Below are 20,246 nucleotides of genomic sequence, written 5' to 3' on the forward strand. Positions count from 1 at the left end.
TTTCAGACCCTAGCTGCTATTTAATTAGATTGGGGAATTGTTTTCATGTTTGTCATTTTGTCCCCAATTCATAGCTAAATTAATTAACTTTGAAGCTTTTAAGGAAAGAAAATTGATTTTGATTTAACTATGCCATGTAATCAGAAAGTTACCTAAAATATCTGAGTTAAAGCACTTTGGAATATAGTATGCAGATTTCACATTACAAACTTTATTCCTCTCTTGTCCCCTTTCCTTTCAGGAAACAAAGCTGAAGAAGAAATAGTCAAATGTTACAGGATACTGGTAAGCACAGAGAACCGTGAAGACCTGCTCTGAGAGTGTTGGCTTTTTCTTTAACATTTGTTAAACAAGAAAACACATGTTCATATGCTTGAGTTTCAACATTGGAAGGTATGGAACAAGTCTTGGCTGTTCCTTTTTACTTGCTAGATGGGTATTGAGTGAATAAATCGTGTACTACAAATATATAAAGCAGCTGAAGATAACATTTTTAGTGAGTATGAACCGATACAAATTTCTCCCCCAAACATGAAATGGGATGGCTGTCCTGAAAGATAAAAGCTCTGAGCATACTTTAAAAGGAAGAAAGTCATAGCAGTTGACAACAGACTATTTCAGTCCCAAAGAGTGGCATAAATGTAAGAAAGAACATTTAGAGAAAGAAATGATAGGGACATTAATGAGAGGTCTTCGTTAACTGGTTCCTTCCCACCTCTCCACTCTGAGCTGACCCAGCCACCATTCTGTTCTTTTGTCCATGCCTTTTCTCAGAGTGTCTATGGTGTTTGGAGAGCCCAGCTGTCACAGTCTATTTCCCTGATCCTTTTCTTTTGCAGATAAATTGATCCTTCTCTCTTTTAAGACTCAGCTTAGGTATCACCTCCTTTGCTTCTGCCTGGATCTGATTGGGTCTTTCTCCCCCTGGCATCCAGTTGCTCTCTGTGACCGCTAGCATTGTACTTTTTCCTTCCACTCAGAGGTAGACATTCCATCCTTCTGCCAATTTTGTTTCAGAATTATCTCTTCATTCCATCCTCTTATCTTTGTCCCAGTAAATCCACTGTTTTGATTCTGGTCATTGTCATCTACTGCTCACCTGGTCTTTTATAAAATCTCCTCACTAATTTTCCAGCCTCTCTTGAACAGCGCAATAATCAAAATACTGCCAGAGCTTTCTTCCTAAAAGACAAGTAGGACAATGCCATTTTCCTCCTTAAAGCCTCAATTTTCCCCCATTTCCAAAGTAGTAAAAAATCTTAACTCTTTGGCACAGAAAAAATATATTCATCGTAGTCTGACCTTTATGGTCTCATGACCCTACACTCCCTCCACCCTTAATAATCTATGCTCCAGGTACATTAAATGTCTTGCCATTCAGGGCTCTTTAACATGTATGCACCTTCTGCAGGGCCAGCTCCCTTCCATAAAACGCCTTTCCCCCATTCGATTCTTTTTAAAATCCTAATTCATCCCCTAAGACACTGCTCAAGCACTACTTAATAAATCTGTCCTGCCAAGGCAGTATGTTCTATAAGATCACAACATTTTGCTCATATATCTAATTTAGCATTTGGTATTGTATTTTAGTTGTTTTTGTTTCCGTTTTTGGCTTTATGTCTTACACTCAACATGTTAATTTTGATCTTCCTTTATACTAAAAGATAGTGAGTTCATGGATGACAGTAAAATTGCTTTACTGGTTTCTGTATTTCTAAAATGTATCATACTGCCTAACACTCAGTAGATAATTGATGGATTATTGGACAAGGAAAGGAAAGGAGAAAGAGGGAAAGAAGAAATATTTGTCTCCTGATTTGACAGGAAACAACATAATATGAAGAGAGGAATAAATGAAAACACTTAAAATCTCATATCTGGAAAAGCACCATATTTCTGAAAGCATACATAATTTATAGCAAGGACAAAATTCTGAGAAATAAAACCCATCCTAAATCAAAGAATTAAAGTATTCCAATCTAAGAAGGTAAAATAAATTTCTATATCTTTCTTCTCTTAAAAATTGTCATCAAACATGGGGGAGCAAAAGAAACTCTAATACAAATTATATTTGTTTACAGTGGCTGCTATAACAAATTCCCACAAACTTGGTAGCTTAAAACAACTGAAATTTATTCTGTTGCAGTTCTGGAGGCCAAATTTAACATCAGTTTTATTGGGGTGAAATCATGCTTTTTGGAAGGACTGTGTTCTCTGGAGGCTCTATGGGAGAATCCATTCCTGGCCTCTGCTAGCTTCTGATGGCTTCGGCTGCATCTCTTGGCATTCCTGGGCTTGTGGTCACGTCCTTCCAATCTCTCCATCTTCATATCACCTTCTCCTGTGGGTCTGTCAAATCTCCCTTTGGCCGTCTCTTATAAGGACATTTGTGATGCCGTTTAAGACCCACGTGCATAACCCAGGATAATCTCCTCATCTCAAAATTATTAATTTAATGACATCTGCAAAGATTCTTTTTCCAAATGAGGTAACTTTCACAGGACATGAACATTTTTGGGGAGTCATCAGCCTACTATACAAACTCTGACATTTGCTAAAATTAGAAGATTGTTTATAATTCTAAACCATACTGTGTGAAGGCAGAAAGAAGGAGATATAGTGGCATTTGAGTTAACAGAGTAAATGAAAGACAAACTAAATGTAAATAGGAGACACTGATAAAAGATAAACGAGTATACCCACATAGTGATAACCAAGAAAAATTCAGACATTGGAATATCCAGGTATTATCCAAGGTGGGGTGGAGGCCAGGAGTTGGAAACAGAGAGATTGTTTGAAACACTAAGAGGAGTTCTAGATACCTGCGATGATCCTTCCACTATAAAGGAATCAGCAATTTCCCTATCGCTAAAGGAAAGAAGAGGTATCATCTCTGGAGAACTTGAACCAGAATGGTCCCAAGCTCTAACATAAAAGGGACAGACATGGTACCAAAAATTGACACCAAGCACCATGATACCTTGGTTAAGCCGAAGGGTGTTTCTATATCCCCAAACAGAAGATTATGATTTTTTTTTTTCCTGGAGTAAATGACTGCCACGGAGAAAACTAATCTCAGATACAGACATTCTTGTGTCTTGCTCATGAAAAAAAAAACCACTATTACTCAGTGAACCAAAGGAGAACCTTATCTGTGCATAGAGATTCTAATTAGAATTTTAGTGCCTCATTAAAAAATATGATTGGACACTAAAGGATCATCACTGAAAATTCATCAAGGAGAAAAAAAAAACAGAATGAGTGAAAGGAATGAAGAAACTCAGCATAATAGAGAATATGCAGTGACAAGAAAATTTCAAAGAAATGATAATAATTCCCCTAAATGTGAGGAAAAAAATGCCTTGGTGAAATAAGACAGAATGCCATAAAAAGGAAACAAACAGAGAATAAGAAAAAAATATATAAATTTAACATCCAAGCACCAAAAATAAATATTTAATATCTAGTACAGGTGTTAAAAGATAATGAAAAGTAAACTGGAAAAGACAAACTTACAAAAAGAGGTAAGAAAAAACTGTTTAAAAAGTAGATTGTCAATGTAGATAATCTAACACTCCACAAATAGTATTTTAAAAAAATGAAGATTAGAGAAATTGCTACTACAGAAATCATTAAGGATATGATATAATACAAAGAAATTTCTCATAATTAACAACATGGGTCTCCAGATTGAGAGAAGTACTCAAGTCCTCCAGCAAAAGGGATGAACACAGGCCCATAATAAGAAACATTCTGATAAAATTTATATGCTGGTGAGAAAGAGAAGATATCAAAAGCTTACAGAAAACAAAATAGGTCATGTAAAAAAGATCAGGATCAAAATGACATTTACCTTTTCAGCAACATAGGAATCTAGAAGATAACTGGAAAATGCTTTTAAAATCCTAAGTGAAAATTATTTTCAATCTATATTCATCTAAAAATTTAATCAAATATGAGGATAGAATAAAGAGATTTCCTGACATGCAAATTTCTAAAATATTTATTGCTTATAGAACCTTTCTCAAAATGTTACTGGAATATGAACCCCAGTGGAAACAAAAAAAAAAGAAAGAAAGAAAGGAAAGAGAAAAAAACAGGTAAAAAGAGTACATATTTGTAGAAACAGGCTACAGCATCATAAAATGGAAAAATAAATTTACAGATGACAGCCAAAGAAAAAACTCTGAATAACATCTCTTTATAAAATGTCTAACAGAGCAACCAGACAAGATAAAAAATGGGAAAAGACAAGGTACAAGAGAGATTTCTCCAAGGGGGGAAAAACAACCTTGCTAGATTACCTGACCAGCTTGTCTTTGTAGAAAATTGAATAGAGAAGCATTTAATAAAGACTTTGGAGGATTTGGGAAGACTTAGCAAAAAAATAAAAAAAAAAAGAAAAGAAAAGAAGGAAAGAAAATAGAAAGGGAGGGAGGGAGGAAGTTAGCAAAAGAAAAATAAATGAAACAATTTGAGGAAGAATAAAAATTCTACAATAAAGGGGAATATATTCATATCATTTCACCAGGCTCAGCAGTAAACACTATTGTATAGTCTTAATAACTAAACACTCAGATATAGATTTAAACTTAAATGGTGACATAACTATATTGAGAGAATAAAGAACTTGAGGGTTCTAAGAAAGTTTAAATTTAAATCTATAGTAACAAGTAGTCAATCAATAAGCAATAAGTTTAGGAACCATGAGATAGCTGTATCGATATTATTTAAAGCCACTAAAGTAAAGTAAAAATGAAAGAAGTCAAAAGTGGTTGCCTTCCTGCAGTTGTGTCAAAAGGTTTATTTCCTTAATTCTTAGCCTTTAAACTTATTTGAATTCTAAATATATGTATACATATTTATTTGGTAAAAGTTATTTTTAAAGAAATATTATTTAACCTATTCCTCTTTCCTTCGCTTAGAATTATAACACGTCCAATCAAATAGCCATAGGCCCTCTTTTTATCTTTAAAATATTTCCACTATGAATATAACTTTATTAAATTAATGAATTAATGCATGAATATATACTTCAGTCAAACATCACAGAGAATTGAAATTGATGTAATGTTTATAAAGAAATTATACATTGGATTTGATAGTAAATACAACTTCTTGAAGGAATCTGTAGATCAAAGATCAAACTTGACAAAGAGAATAGTTTCTTTTACAAAGAAAATATACATTCCTAAAATCATCTGTCTTATTTTTACCTGGTATCCAGAGTATTGAACTGTCTTCAAGTGAAGCACTGGTTAGGTGTGGTTATTCCTTCCCAATTTCACATCACCATGGGCAATCCATAGAAAACTTCCAGAGAGAAAAAATGTTGATTTGTAAATTTGGAATTGGCACTCATTCAAAAACTTCCTGTAACAAGCATGTATTAAATTTATATTTAAAAGAAAATATGCATTATATAATATCAACCAAATTTATAAATTAATATTTATAAATGAAGAATTATAGAAAAATTTTAATGATTTGTTTCCTATTTAGATATTGAAATGTGAAAGTCAGTTTACTGAGGGTAAAGGAAGTGCTTGTCTATTAGCTGGAGATTATGTATAAATGAATGATTTCCCTCTTAATATTTGAAATATCTTCCAAATCATACCCAGGCTGTATGAGTAATGAGTTATATGTATCAAGCATATTAAAGTAGTTTTTTCACTGGGGAATAAAAAATTTAACAATTGTCTAATCCACATCATATCAAAAATTTATTGGTTATTGGCATTTAAAATTCTCTTGGGTTAAGGAATAGAAATTTTATTAAATTTAACTGAACTATATAAAGTTTTGAATCTATGAAAAGTGACAGTAAAACAATTTTTTTTAAAAGAAATAGGTACAAAGTTTTTCAGTATATCTCAAGCAATTTGGAAACATGATATTCCCCAATTCTCTCCCTCCCACCAACTGCACTCCTCAAAGATAGTCACTTTATAGAGAATTGTAAATATCCATCCTGATATTTCCTATTCACACACAAACATAATTGGACATAATATAAAAAGGAATAACTTGCTTTTTAGAAACTGTAATATATCATGAACCTCTTCCTATGTCACTATACTTCATTCTTTTCTACAACTGGTTGGTTTTCCATTTTAGGGAGATCCATCAGATCTCCATTAACATACATTCAGGTTGCTACTAATTTTTTTCTGCTATAAAAAATGTAGCAATGAATATTCTTTAGTTTATGTATCTTTTGCACACTTTGAATTGCTAGGCAAAATGGCATGTGTTTTTAAAATTCTGATAGATCTTACCAAAGCAATAATAATGAGAGCTCATTTTTTCTTATATCTTCACTAATACTGGGTATTGTCAATTTATTCAATCTTTGCCAACCTAATGGCAAAAGGAGTTTTATAGCTGGCTTTATCTGAATTCGTTTAGAAGCTTGGGCAGCTTGTTGACTTTCTGAAGGGGCTAAAGAATAACATTTGCATATTATGAGAGTGTTTTAAGAAAGTTAACCAAAGCATTAGCAGAAAAACACCTGGGAAAGCTTCACTAGAGAGTTCTTCACCCCGACAAAGCTCCTGCTCATTCCTCTCATCAAACAAGGGCAATTTTGCAAGAGTTTTAATGGGAAGTCATTAGGCATCCACCTTACAGTTCTGACTTGGCTCCTTCTGACTTCCTGAAAAAATATTTAAAGGGCACCCAATTTTCTTCAGGTAATAGTGCAAAAAAAAAAACCCTGCATTGACATGGTTAAATTCTCACGACCCTCAGTTCTATAGGGATGGACTAAATGGCTGGTATCATAACTTACAAAGTGTCTTGAACTTGATGGAGTGTACGTTGAAAAATAAAGTTTGTATTTAAAAAAAAAAAAAAAACTTCCTGTAGGTATACTAATGCTGATTTTATCCACTTGTTAATAATAAGGTCTTATTTATCTCCCTTAACTCTAAAACAAATCTAATGCAAAATAATATTTTTCAGGGTCCAATAGCTCTTTAAAAATAATATTTTTACCACATACACAGAGAGCAAAGTACATGGAGAGTTTACACAACAGGATGAGATTCTCTGTTATTATTTCTGGAGAGCATCCTAGTCTCATGTTTTTCCTTCCTCCATTCTTAGAGCAATTACATTATCCACAATGGGTCAATCTAAGTCCTACTTGTTTCCTCAGGCATAAGGGTCAGGCAACATGCAGTATCCTTGGGAAAGTGGCCCAAATGACCAAAAAGGCCATCTCAGTAAGACATCAGGAAGCACAACTGTTTCCATTGACACCAACATAATGAAAACAAAACGCTCTAGAACTATGTGCTTTCTGAATCATGGTTTGTAATAATATCACACACGCTGCGTTTTGACCACCCAAGAGAAATCAAAGTCACTGTATCCCTGTAAAAGCATCTTGATCTTACTGATGTTTATGATTCTAAAATCAGGAGCATGGGTGGGACCCTCTCTGTTCCTGGGAAAGGATCAGTCGGTATCTGCTAAGGCTGTGTTAGAAAAAAGCTTTAAAATGCTCTCTTTGTCCCAGACCTGCTATGGGAATTCATGGTATGCAACATCAAAGGAGTAAATTCAGGTCACCTCTGTTGGATGTAGCCATGTGGGTGTGTGAATTAAAAACATGCAACAGGGAGCCTGACAGATTCCTGTTTCAATCTGGCCTCTTCTTCAACGTATCCAAAAGTGATCCTTATTGATAGTCAAAGGGGAGGGATCAGAAAATTTTCAAAATGTGCTGGTTCTAAGAAAACTGGATTAAAGTGGTCAAATACTCCATTCCCCTCAGGAAATAACCAATAAAAAGGCAGACCCAAATCTTGGTAGCTAAAAGAAAAAAAATTTTTGAGAATATTTCTGTTCACCATGAAATAGATAAAAAAAATCAAGCTGTTCAGGAGCAGCTGGAGAATGTGTAGAAGTGAACCATACACTCCTGGTTTAGCTTCTCAAGAATCTAATGCTTTTGATGTTATTAGGACATAACATACTAGGATACTGTTTCATCATGGGCAAGGTGATCAACCAGCTAGCAGCCAATATCTGTGGATCCCCCAGAGTGGTCAGACCCTCAAAGAAATGGGACACTTGTCTCCATGAATTCAAAGCTTATATCTTATAACTGATAAAAGTGCAGAAATATTAAAACATGCTGGTCTGCATTAGTCAAAACAGAGTAGTAAACTGATAGAGACAAAGTAGGAAAAATAAAAATAAAACAAGATTTTATTATTGGAGCAAAGCTTCCATTTTAGTCATTCTGCTGTTTCCTTGAAACATACCTTCCCTAAACTGCCTCTACAACTTGATTTTCTTCCCACCTAAACTGTGTGTTATCTGTTTTTCAGCTAACAAAATCCTGCCCTCTTAGAAAGCTCCTTTCAAATTTCACTGCCTTGTTAAAAATTTCTCTGGATTATACAAGTCCATGGCAGTCTCTAGTTATTGAACTCATCTGTGACCTTCTCTTGGCAGTGATATTATTCTATCTTGAGATGTTATATGTATATCTATGTTTGTTTAAACTGATGCCTTATCTCCTATGCTACAGTGCAAATCCCACAAGACCAAGAACCAGGCCTGCCATTTTCTGTTTTAATGTCCTTTAATCTCACTTTAATCATGCACAATTAATATCTAATGGTTGACAAAGGAACCAGCATACTTTTTTTCCTTTGAGCATAAGTAATATTAACAGCTTCCTGTTTGTCTCATAATGCATTTTAGACAGAGATTTAAGCTAACTTTGTGAAGAAATATTATCCTATGCCTGTAGGTAATTCCACAAGGTACCTCAATACTTATGGGTTCAGAAAAGACTTCCTTTGTAATTCGCTTCCTCTGCATGGGAGCAGGCTGGGTCCAGAAATTATCTTATCTTCATACGTTATTTTATTTAATTTTTTAAAACTTTATTGCTTTTTAAATGATACCAAATTCAAAATAACATATTAAACATAGGCTTTCTTAAGTATGTCTAAATTTAGTTCAAAGTCCAAGGACAGTTTTGAAGATTTTCTTTTTCCCAATGAAAATTTAAATAGCCTGAGACAACAAAAGACTATTTAGGAAAACACAAAGCTGTATAAACTGAGAAATATTATCAACCATGCACAGAATAAATTAAATACAAATTAAACTTGGAAAACATAAGAAACTCATTTACGTTCTTGACCAACTTCAAAATATAGCAAGATTTTCTGAAAGAGCCTTCATTAGTGACATGAATATTTTCTTTTCTTTTCCTCTTTTGAGGAAAAATATACCATTTTCAATTAAGAACACACACATCATTTTTAATGACTGAAAAATGAAAAATCATTATAAAGGACAAAATTATCTCTGAGTTACACAGGGACTCAAATGTAGAATTAAGGTAGATGACAGCTGCCTAAAAGATAAAAATTCTCATGGTAGAGTCCTTGTCATCAGAAAGATGGAGAAATAAAAGAGACACACATATAGGGAAAGATATCTGAATGTAAAAAACTCAGGATTTGGTGGAAAAAGAAGAAGAGTTTGAATCTGTGCTCTGTTGCTTTCTACCAAAGAAACTTTGGAACAGTTGCTTGAATTTACTAAGCCTCAGTTTCTTCCTCTGTAAAAGCACCATAGTTCTTCATTTCCTGGTTGCTATGTGAAGTAAGTGAAATATGCAATGTAGATTATCTAGAAAAATTCTTGGAGAACTATGGACATTCAACAGGTGAATACTCTCTTTCTGCTCTGCAGATAGATGTAGCAGTTCAGCACAGCAGATGCATAATTTTATTTAAAAGAAAAAAAACTCATACATCCAGATAGAGTTTTATAGAGATGGGAAGATTTTTATAGAACTTTAAGACAGGAAACAATTGGAGCAATAGAAAAAGTGTTTGGAGAAAGTAAAAGCATAAATCCACTTATATGGAAGATTATATGTACTCTTGGAAAGATGAGTCTGGGTGGAAGGAAGTGCTTATGTGAAAAAGTAATTCAAGAAGAAGTCAAAATGTAAGTTGGTCTGGACCATGAATTCCTGGTGGAAGAGTGAGGACACCTTGGGAAGCCAGTGAAGCCCCTCTGAGCAGGGCAGAGGAATCCATTACTGGAGAGGTAAACTCAGTTATCATAACAAAAAACTGCAACCATGAAGCTTTTCCTATTGGAAATGAAAATTTCTTTCAATCATTGCAAATAAAAACTTACTCTTCATGCAATTTTAAATTGAGTTTTTACATAAGAGAGCTTTTCTTAAAGCACATTACTATATTTTACTCCAGTATATTTTACCATGCTTTTTAGAAAATGATCAACATGGGAACAAAACCCATCCCTGCTTAATTATTCGTAAGCATATGGAATTTGGGCCAGGCATAAAAGAGAAATGCATATTAAAAGTTTTATATTGCATAAAATGACCATAGTTTGAGAAGCAGAGCAGATCACTAAAAACACTATAATGGATCTTCAATCGGTCTCTGTGGAATTCTTCACACACAAAATAATCTCTTTGTAATGACAATAAATTGCACATATTATACTTACTATTCAGTAAGAACATATTTGATTTACTTGTAACATTTTCTAGATGGATAGTGATACAGTCTAAAAAGAGCCCCCAGACGTGCTATTTTGTTTATTCTCCTTCCCTCTCACAATTTTACCCTATTTAAGGTAATGGATCTTTCTGGTTTTGGTATATTATACTTCTATTATTATCCCATAGCCCATATGTTAGTCTTGCAGCTCTGTTTCAAAAAATAATTCAACTAGCCTAAAAAATTAAAAAGAATTTTAGTATTCACAGTAATATAAGGCCAAAGTGCCCAGGGCTTTATCCCACCCTGGAATGCCATTTATTTTTGAAAAGCTCAGATAAACAAAACTTACTTTTACTGAGTGAAATTAAATCATATTGAAAATTCAATTCAGATGAACAACTACAACATGTAAAGAATATATAATTATTAATATTAATCCAACTTTCTTGCATTAGTGTAAGATGCCCTGAACTGCTTTGTTTTATTGAAGAAAAGGGTGGGGGGAGTCTACTTCCATAAAATGACAAAAACAAATAGTCTCTTAATACCTCGTTATTTAAAATAATATGATATTAACTTATTCATAATGTTTTACTTCTTACTGGCCATAGCAATTCAATACAGTCAATGATACAACCATCACAGATTTTTTTTTTTTTTGGTCTTTGTCATTTTGTTACTCTGACTTTTATTTTAAAATCCTGGGGCATTGTTACATTTGGTCTCATGTGAAGGATAGCTTGCATTTTTTACTTGTATTTTATATCTAATCAAAATAGGGCTGAGAAGAAGCCACAGTCAAGGCTGATGATGAAGAAAATGGCTCCAGTAGGAGAGGCAATGGCGTCCCGAGTGACTCATCTGGGTGAGCCGAGGGCCAGCTTGTTTTCAGAACTCTTGACCCAGTCTAGGACTTGCTGTTCTAAGCTATGCTCCTCTCCTTTAACTTAGTCGGACCTCCCTATGGTCGTCACAAGTCAAAAAGGAAGTGTAAACCTTAAAGAAAGCTAGAGAAGACTCATGAAGATTAATGAAGTCCTATAAAAAATAAGATATATAAAGTAGCATTAATAAAAATGAGAATTTTTTATTATTAGTTAAGACCTTTATTAACAGGTGCTTGCAGTTTGTTGACTTTTTTGAAAAAAATCAAGTTGTAAACTTTTATTACAAATTAAAAATGAAGTTCTTAAAAATCTCAACTTGACCAGATATGAAACAATTTAAAAACCTTTAAAGGCGCATTGAGAAAAACCAGGCTTTTTTAAAAAGCACGTTTGTTATCACCAAAAAAGACATCTTTAGGTAAAAATAATAAAACCCCATGCTGCATAGATAATGCAGATAGTTCTAGTTATGTGGTCAACGGGCAAAAAGCAAGCACTTAAGGTCTTCAGCTCCAATCTTGTTCATTTCTTATTGCTGGAATTGCATATTCATTTCTTCTTGTTGGATGACTAAACCGGACGAGGGTGGAGACGGTAAGCCGGCATTTACTCAGCCCCGCCCTGCTCAGCCTCGCAGCGGACGAATTCTCAGCTGGTGGATCCGCTGCTTTTGTGTCTTTGCCGTCTTGTGGTTTAGGGTTTTCTGGGCGTCTGCGTTGGTGATTGAAGTTGCGGGGGCACAGACCGACGTTGAGGCGGCTGCTGACCTTGGGTCTCATCTCCTTGATTCTCTTTACCCTCTTCGTTGCCGTCCTGTCTGGGCTGTCTTTGGCGATGAGGGCCCCTGCGGCATCGTGGTCTGTAACCCCGTACATATTCTGTCTTACTGGTGGTCTACCTTGTCCTCCTGCACCCTGGTTGTCAGCACCCTCCATCACTTCTCCCTGCACAGGCGGGCTGGGTACTGTGGTCGCCGCCCACAGGGTCTCCGCATGTAGCAAGGTGGGAGCCTTCGCCTGCGTGGGGCCGGCGTGGCTGGGCCTGGCCTGCAGGAGCGCTGGCGGGTCCCTCCTTCTTTTCCCCACTCTCACTATTCTGGGAACGCTGCCCGTAATGGCGTGGAGGACCCCTGCGACCTGGAGAGCGTCTATAACGGTTAGGGTCTGCTGCGTATTTATAGCCTTGAACTGGAATTCCACCGGGGCCTGTAACATTTGCTGCCTCCGCACCCTCTTCTCCTTCAACAGCATCAAACTCCACAGTTTCTCCATCTCCTACACTGCGAAGGTGCTTCCTGGGGTTATTCTTCTTTATGGCAGGCTGGTGTAGAAATACATCTTCTTTGGCGTCATTCCTGTTGATGAAACCATGATCTTCTTGTCCCCTCCGGCAGGCGCCGCCGATGTGAGGCCGCCTGGGCCACCGCTCCCTGCGCCGCTGCCCATGGTGCGGGGTTTGGTGTCGCCAGCGCCGAGGGCGGGGGCGGCGGGCGCCTGCTGGGTTTCGGCCTCGCTGCTCACGGTTGCCGCGGTGGTGACCGGGGCGGCTGCGGTTCCCATATGTGATGGTAACTAGGCCGGCGGCGGGGCGGTGGAGCTGCACAGGGCTCTCTGGGGTCCGCTCTCCGCTCCCGCTACCGATTGAACTCGAGAATTTTTTTTCAAATTATAAAGTATTTCAAGATAAAGGACTGACTTGATGGCCCTTGAATTGCTAAACTCAAAACAGGCATTTGAGAAAAAGTCCTCGAATGAGTACACATGGAGAAGGCAGATACATGCAGAAAAGCTACCTTTTAAGAATAGAAAGGACAAGAAAATAGAGTACATAATAATAATGCTGGTGTTTGGTTAGAACAAGAAGTGGTGACTTAACATTAGGAGATTTGAATGGGTTTTCAGGTTCAATGAGAAGAACACGTGTTCTTTGCAGAAGAGATGAACGCTGAGGGTGTTCCAAACAGAACCAGCATCACTCATGGGATCAGAAAGAAGACAATGGAAGGCAGGAACATGGACCGTACCAGCATCCACTACTATACCTTAACAATAACGTTTATAACAGTTTATGAACCACCTACAATGTGTCAGGACATAGTCTGTATTCATTCTTTTATTCCTCCAACATCACTAGGAGAGAAAGTAACATCCTTCAAAATCTAGCTGCAGAGAGTTTAAGTAATTTGGTAAAGGTCAAGGTAGTCAGTGTCAAAACCAAGATTTGAAACTCAACCATCCAGAGCTACAGCTCACACTGTTAATGTTTCCTGGCTCTCAATGTTATTATTATTTTTATTTTTGTTTATAAAATTAGCTATTACTCTGTGCTTTTCAAGTTTGTGTTAGGGTATGAACAGCATCTGGGTCCATATAGCATGTTTGCGAATCTAAAAATTGCAGAGTTGTGGAGGAGTCGGGGGAAGGGAGGGATTAGGAAGAGAGGGAAGACAAATCAGAATCACCAGAAAGTTGAAGGGGGAATATATCATTTGAAAAGGTCTACTCACCACATCCAATGCTATAGTTTAAACATCTTAAATTACTTACAGAAAGCAAATTACTTTAGAAGTTGAAGATTGACTTCATTTGGTTACTGGAGCATAGGGGAAAAACATTGGAGAATTTCATTAAAGGTTTAATTCAGACTCTCTGGGCATACTAAAAGGCTCAGAAATCACAAAAGCTAACATGAGTCATGTCACTTTGTTCTTGACAAACAAAAGGCTTCCTATGATTTATAGTGTAGAGTTTTAACTATTCATAGGATGAAGTTTAAACTACTTAGCCTGGCATTAAAGAGGGTTGGCAATTTTGCCAAAGCCACCTTTCCAGCCTCACCTCCTGTTATCTACAACCACTTCTCATAATACACATGGGCAATGATCCCAAATATGCCATGAATTAGGATGCCTTCTATGATTAAAACGTACATTTGAAATCTTGTTTATTGTTGGAATGCCAACTCAGTTCAAATGTCAGCTTCTCTCTAAATCTCTAAATATTTCCATGACTCCTTCAAGCAAAGCCTTTCCTACTCTTCTTCATAGTTATATAAGTATTGTTATATGTACATATATATATGAGTATTTATATTATACCCTAATTGTCTCCCTTAATACATTTAAATCATTGAGCAAATATTTGTTAAGTATCTACAATGTACCAGGCACATTTTAAACTCCCTAAACCAAGGACTATTTGTTATTTTGCTATTCTTTTTTTTTTTGTAGGGGTATTATTTTCATTGCCATGGTCACTGCCCAACACATAATAGCCATTAATTAAATAGTTATAGTATCAAACCATTCATAATAATCTCAAAGAACATGCTAATCAATAAATAATCTTTTAAAAATGATGTACTTTCTTAGAAAGGACTAATATGTAGAATATACAGATATAACCTGTTTTATTGCACTTCCTTTATTGCACTTCACTGGTATTGAATTTTTTATAAACTGAAGTTGTGTGGCAACCCTACATTGAACAAGTCTGTCAGCACCATTTTTTCAAAAGCGTGTGCTGACTTTGTGTCTCTGTGTCATATTTTGGGAATTCTCTCAACGTTTAAAACCTTTTCATTATTATTATACCTGTTATGGTGATCTATTACCAGTGATCTTTGGTATTACTATTGCAACTGTTTGGGGGCACCAGAAACCACACCTATATAAGACAGCTAACTTAATAAATGTTGTGTGTGTTCTTACTGCTCCATTAACTGGCTGTTCCCCCAAATCTCTCCCTTTCCTTGACTGCTCTATTCCTTGAAAAACAACAATATTAAAATTAGGCCAATTAGTAACCCTAAAATTGCTCTACATGGCCATTCTCTAATTTTGAAAGAAATTCCACTGTGGGTGAAATGCTATCAAACATCATCATACAGAGAAATCTTTTGTAAAACAAAAAAGCAAACAGCCTTATTGCTGATATGTAGAAAGTTTTAGTGGTCTGGATAGAATATAAAACCAGCCACAACATGTCCTGAAGCCAAAGTCTAATCCAAAGCAAGGCCCTAACTCTCTTCAATTCTATAAAGGTTGAGAGAGGTGAGGAAGCTACAAAAGAAAATTTGAAGTTAGAAGAGGTTGGTTCATGAGGTTTAAGGAAAGAAGCCATGTCCATAATATAAAAGTGCAAGGTAAAACAGCAAGTGCTGATAAAGAAGTTGCAGCAATTCTCTAGAAGATTTAGCTAAGACTGTTGATGAAGGTGGCTACATTAAACAATAGATTTTGGGCCGGGCGTGGTGGCTCACGCCTGTAATCCTAGCTCTCTGGGAGGCCGAGGTGGGCAGATCGTTTGAGCTCAGGAGTTCGAGACCAGCCTGAGCAAGAGTGAGACCCCACCTCTAAAAATAGAAAGAAATTATATGGACAGCTAAAAATATATATAGAAAAAATTAGCCGGGCATGGTGGTGCATGCCTGTAGTCCCAGCTACTCGGGAGGCTGAGACAGGAGGATCGCTTGAGCCCAGGAGTTTGAGGTTGCTGTGAGCTAGGCTGACGCCACGGCACTCATTCTAGCCTGGGCAACAGAGTGAGACTCTGTCTCAAAAAAAAAAAAAAAAAAAAAAAAAACAATAGATTTTGAATATAGACAAAACAGCCTTTTATTGGAAGAAGATGTCTTCTAGGACTTTTACGGCTAGGGAGGAGAAGTCAATACCTGGTTTCAAAGCTTCAAAGCGCAGGCCAGGCCCACACTCTTATTAGGGACTAATGCAGCTAGTGGCTTTAAATTGAAGTCAATGTTCATTGACCACCCCAAAAGTCCTATGTTCTTTGAGAATTATGCTAAATTGGCTCTGCCTATGCTCTATAAATGAATAAATAAAGCCTGGATAACAGAACATTTGTGTATAGCATGGTTTACTGAATGTGTTAAGCCCACTAAAGATCTACTGCTCAGAAGAAAAGATTCCTTTCAAAATATTACTTCTCATTTACAATGTACCTGGTCACCAAACAGCTTTGATGAAGATGTATTTGGAGATTAACGTTGTTTTCATGCTGCTAACACAATATCCATTCTGCAGCCAGCCTACGGATCACGTAGTAATTTCAACTTTCAAGTCTTATTATTTAAGAAATACATTTTACTATAGATAGTGATGCCTCTGATGGATCTGAGCAAATTAAATTGAAAACCTTCTGGAAAGGATTCACCATCTTAAATGCCATTAAGTACACTCATGATTCATGGAAGGATGTCAAAATATCAACATTAACAGGAGTTTGGAAGAAGTTGATTCCAACACTCATGGATGACTTTGAGGGGTTCAAAAAGTAACTGCAGATGTGGTAGAAATAGCAAGTGAACTAGAATTAGAAATGGATCCTAAAGATGTGGCTGTATTGCTGTGATATCATGATAAAACTTGAATGGATGTGGAGTTGTACCTCATGAATGAGCAAAGAAAGTGGTTTCTTGATATGGCATCTACTTTGGCGAAGATGCTATGAACATGGTGAAATGACAAGGAAGGATTTACAATATTACCTAAACTTAGTTGATAAAGTAGAGGCAGTGTTCCAGGGGATTAACTCCCATTTTAAAGTCTATTGTGGGTCACATGCTATCAAACATAATCACATGCTACAGAGAAATCTTTTGGGAAAGTAAGAGTCAACCAATGCAGCAAAGTTTATTGCTGTCTTGTTTTAAGATACTGCCACAGCCACCCCAACCTTCAGCAACCACTACCAGGATCAGCCAACAGCCGTCAACATCCGGGCAAGACCCTCCATCGGCAAAAACATTAAGACTCACTGAAGGCTCAGATGATCATTAGTGTTTTTAAACAATAAGGTATTTTTTGGCCAGGCACAGTGGCTAATGTCTGTAGTATCGACACTTTGGAAGGGGAAGGCAAGAGGATTGCTTGAGCCCAGGAGTTCAAGACCAGCCTGGGCAATGTAGTGAGACCCTGACTGTGAGAGAAACAATAAAATTTTTTAAAGGTATTTTTAATTCAGGAATGTACTTTCAAAGACATAATGCTATCTCACACACTTAATATGCTACAGTATAGTGGTAAACATAACTTTTATATGCACTGGGAAGCAAAAAAATTCTTGTGACTCATTTTATTGCATTATTCACTTTATTTAGTGAGTCTGGAATCAAACATATGATATCTTTGAGAAATGCCTATATATGTAAAACTAGACCTTTAAATCTGGCATGGTCTCAGACCTGGAACTTTTACACTGTTAATTAGAAAGGGAGTAATGAAACACTGCTCCATTTTGCTACCTTTAATTTTTTCCCTCACATTTTAAATAGATTTTATTTTTTATATTTATTTATTTTTATATTTTTTTATTTCAGAGCATTACAGGGGTAAAAATTCTTTGGTTACATAAATTGCCTTTGCACCGCTCGACAGGTGTGCCCATCCCCCAGACAGCATGGACCACATCTGTTAGGGGTGGATTTACCCGTCCCCTCTGCCCTACCTGCTCAACATCCTATGAATGTTACTTCCCAAATGTTCACATTAGTGTTGATCAATTAGTACCAATTTAATGGTGAGTACAGGCGGTGTTTGTTTTTCCATTCTTATGATACATCACTTAGTAGAATGGGCTCCAGCTCTATCCAGGATAATACAAGAGGTGCTAGATCACCATTGTTTTTTGTGGCTGAGTAGTACTCCATTGTATACATATACCACATTTTATTAATCCGCTCATGTATTGATGGACACTTGGGTTGTTTCCACATCTTTGCAATTGTGAATTGTGCTGCTAAAAACATTCAGGTACAAGAGTCTTTTTTATAAAATGTCTTTTTTTCCTTTGGGTAAATACCTAGTAGTGAGATTGCTGGATCAAATGGTGGGTCTGCTTTCAGTTCTTTGAGTTATCTCCATACTACTTTCTATAGAGGTTGTACCCATTTGCAGTCCCACCAGCAGTGTATGAGTGTTCCTATCTCTCCATATCCATGCCAACATTTGTTGTTTTGGGACTTTTTGATAAAAGCCATTCTCACTGGAGTAAAGTGATATCTCATTGTGTTGGAATTTGCATTTCCCTAATGATTAGAGCTGTTGAGCATTTTTTCTTACATTTCTTAGCCATTAGTCTATCTTCTTTTGAAAATTTTCTGTTCATGTCCTTTGCCCACTTTTTAATGGGGTTGTTTGATTTTTTTCTTGCTGATTTTCCTGAATTCTATATATATTCTAGTTATCAGCCTAGATATCAGATATATAGCATGTAAATATTTTCTCCCATTCTGTAGGTTGTCCATTCATTCTAGCAATAGTTTCTTTGGTTGTGCAGAAGCTTTTTAATTTGATCAGGTCTGTTTATTATTTTTGTTGTTTCTATGATTACTTTTGGGGTCTTCTTCATAAATTGCCTAGGCAATGTCTTTAAGAATTTTTCCAACATTTTCTATGATCTTATATCTAGAAAACCCAAAGATTTTGCCAAGTGACTACTGGAATTGATAAATAAGTTCAGCAAAATCTCAGGTTACAAAATCAATGTACACAAATCAGTAGCATTCATATACGCCAACAGCAGTCAAACTGAGAACCAAATCAAAGACTCAACACCCTTCACAATAAAAAGAAAGAAAAGAAAATACTTAGGAATGTATTTAACTGAGGAAGTGAAAGACCGCTACAGGAAGAAGTATGGAACACTGAGAAAGGAAATAGCAGAGGTTGTAAACAGGTGGAAAAACATACCATGCTCATGGGTCGGCAGAATTAACATTTGTTAAAATGTCTATACTACCCAAAGTGATCTACAGATTTAATATAATCCCTATGAAAATATCAACATCATTTTTTGAAGATCTAGAAAAAATAATTCTACATTTTGTATGGAACCAGAGAAGACCCAGTATAGCTAAGGCAACCTTAAGCAAAAAGAACAAATTGGGAGGCATCAATTTACCAGACTTTAAGCTATACTACAAGGGTATAGTAACCAAAACAGCATGGAACTGGCACAAGAACAGAGACAGAGAGCATTGGAACAGGACTGAGAACCAAGATATAAAATCCATCCTCCTATTGCCTTATGATCTTTGACAAAGCAGACAAAAACATCACTGGGGAAAGGAATCCCTGTTCAGTAAATGGTGCTGGGAAAATTGGATAGCCACATGTAGAAGACTTAAATAGATTTTATTCCTCTCCAGACCACCAAGATAGACTCATCAATCATCTTTAAAACTTCAAGGGCAATTTGAAGTTATCCAGTCCAAAATCCACATTTTACAGATGAGGAAACTGTGTCCAGAAACATTTGCAAAGCTGGGATGATAATCTAGGCCTCTTCTCCCAATGTTTCTCCCTTAGTATTAATATCAAGTCACCATATATTTTTTCTCTTTCAATTTTTATCTTGTGGCTATTCAATGGAATGATGGTAGCAAGATGTCAATGGGAGAATTGAAAGAGTTCATGGTACAGAAAGCATTTCCTTCTTTTTACATCCCAAGATATCTCCTAATATTGAAATCTTTTATAAGAAGAACATGAGGCGGTGGAATAAATCTATCTCACCACTTTTTGACAAGGAAAACGAGAGTTCAGATTAAAGCTTTATTTCCCCTTTTAGTCCCTTTTTCTCCAAATTTACGGAAAGTCAAATATGTTAAATAGGATGTCATATACACAGATATACATATATATGTATTTTTTTTCATTATGTGAAACAAATATTTTCATTCCTTTTCTCTAGAAAATTTCCTGAAACTTACTTGTCTTGTGGCTGGTTGTGATCAATTTATCAAGTTATTTTTTTGATATAATGCAGACTGATCATGATTAATGTGTTTATCTGCTAAAAGTATGAAAAGAAAGTTAGTTTAG

General features: G+C 36.1%; 1 pseudogene; it reads right to left on the reverse strand.

Annotated features, from left to right (window-relative positions):
- Positions 1 to 12,010: 12,010 nt before the first annotated feature.
- Positions 12,011 to 12,963, reverse strand: LOC138385694 (Y-box-binding protein 1 pseudogene; annotated as a pseudogene).
- Positions 12,964 to 20,246: the final 7,283 nt, after the last annotated feature.

This window comes from Eulemur rufifrons, chromosome 7, assembly GCF_041146395.1.
Source record: "Eulemur rufifrons isolate Redbay chromosome 7, OSU_ERuf_1, whole genome shotgun sequence".
Classification (NCBI taxonomy): Eukaryota; Metazoa; Chordata; class Mammalia; order Primates; family Lemuridae; genus Eulemur; species Eulemur rufifrons.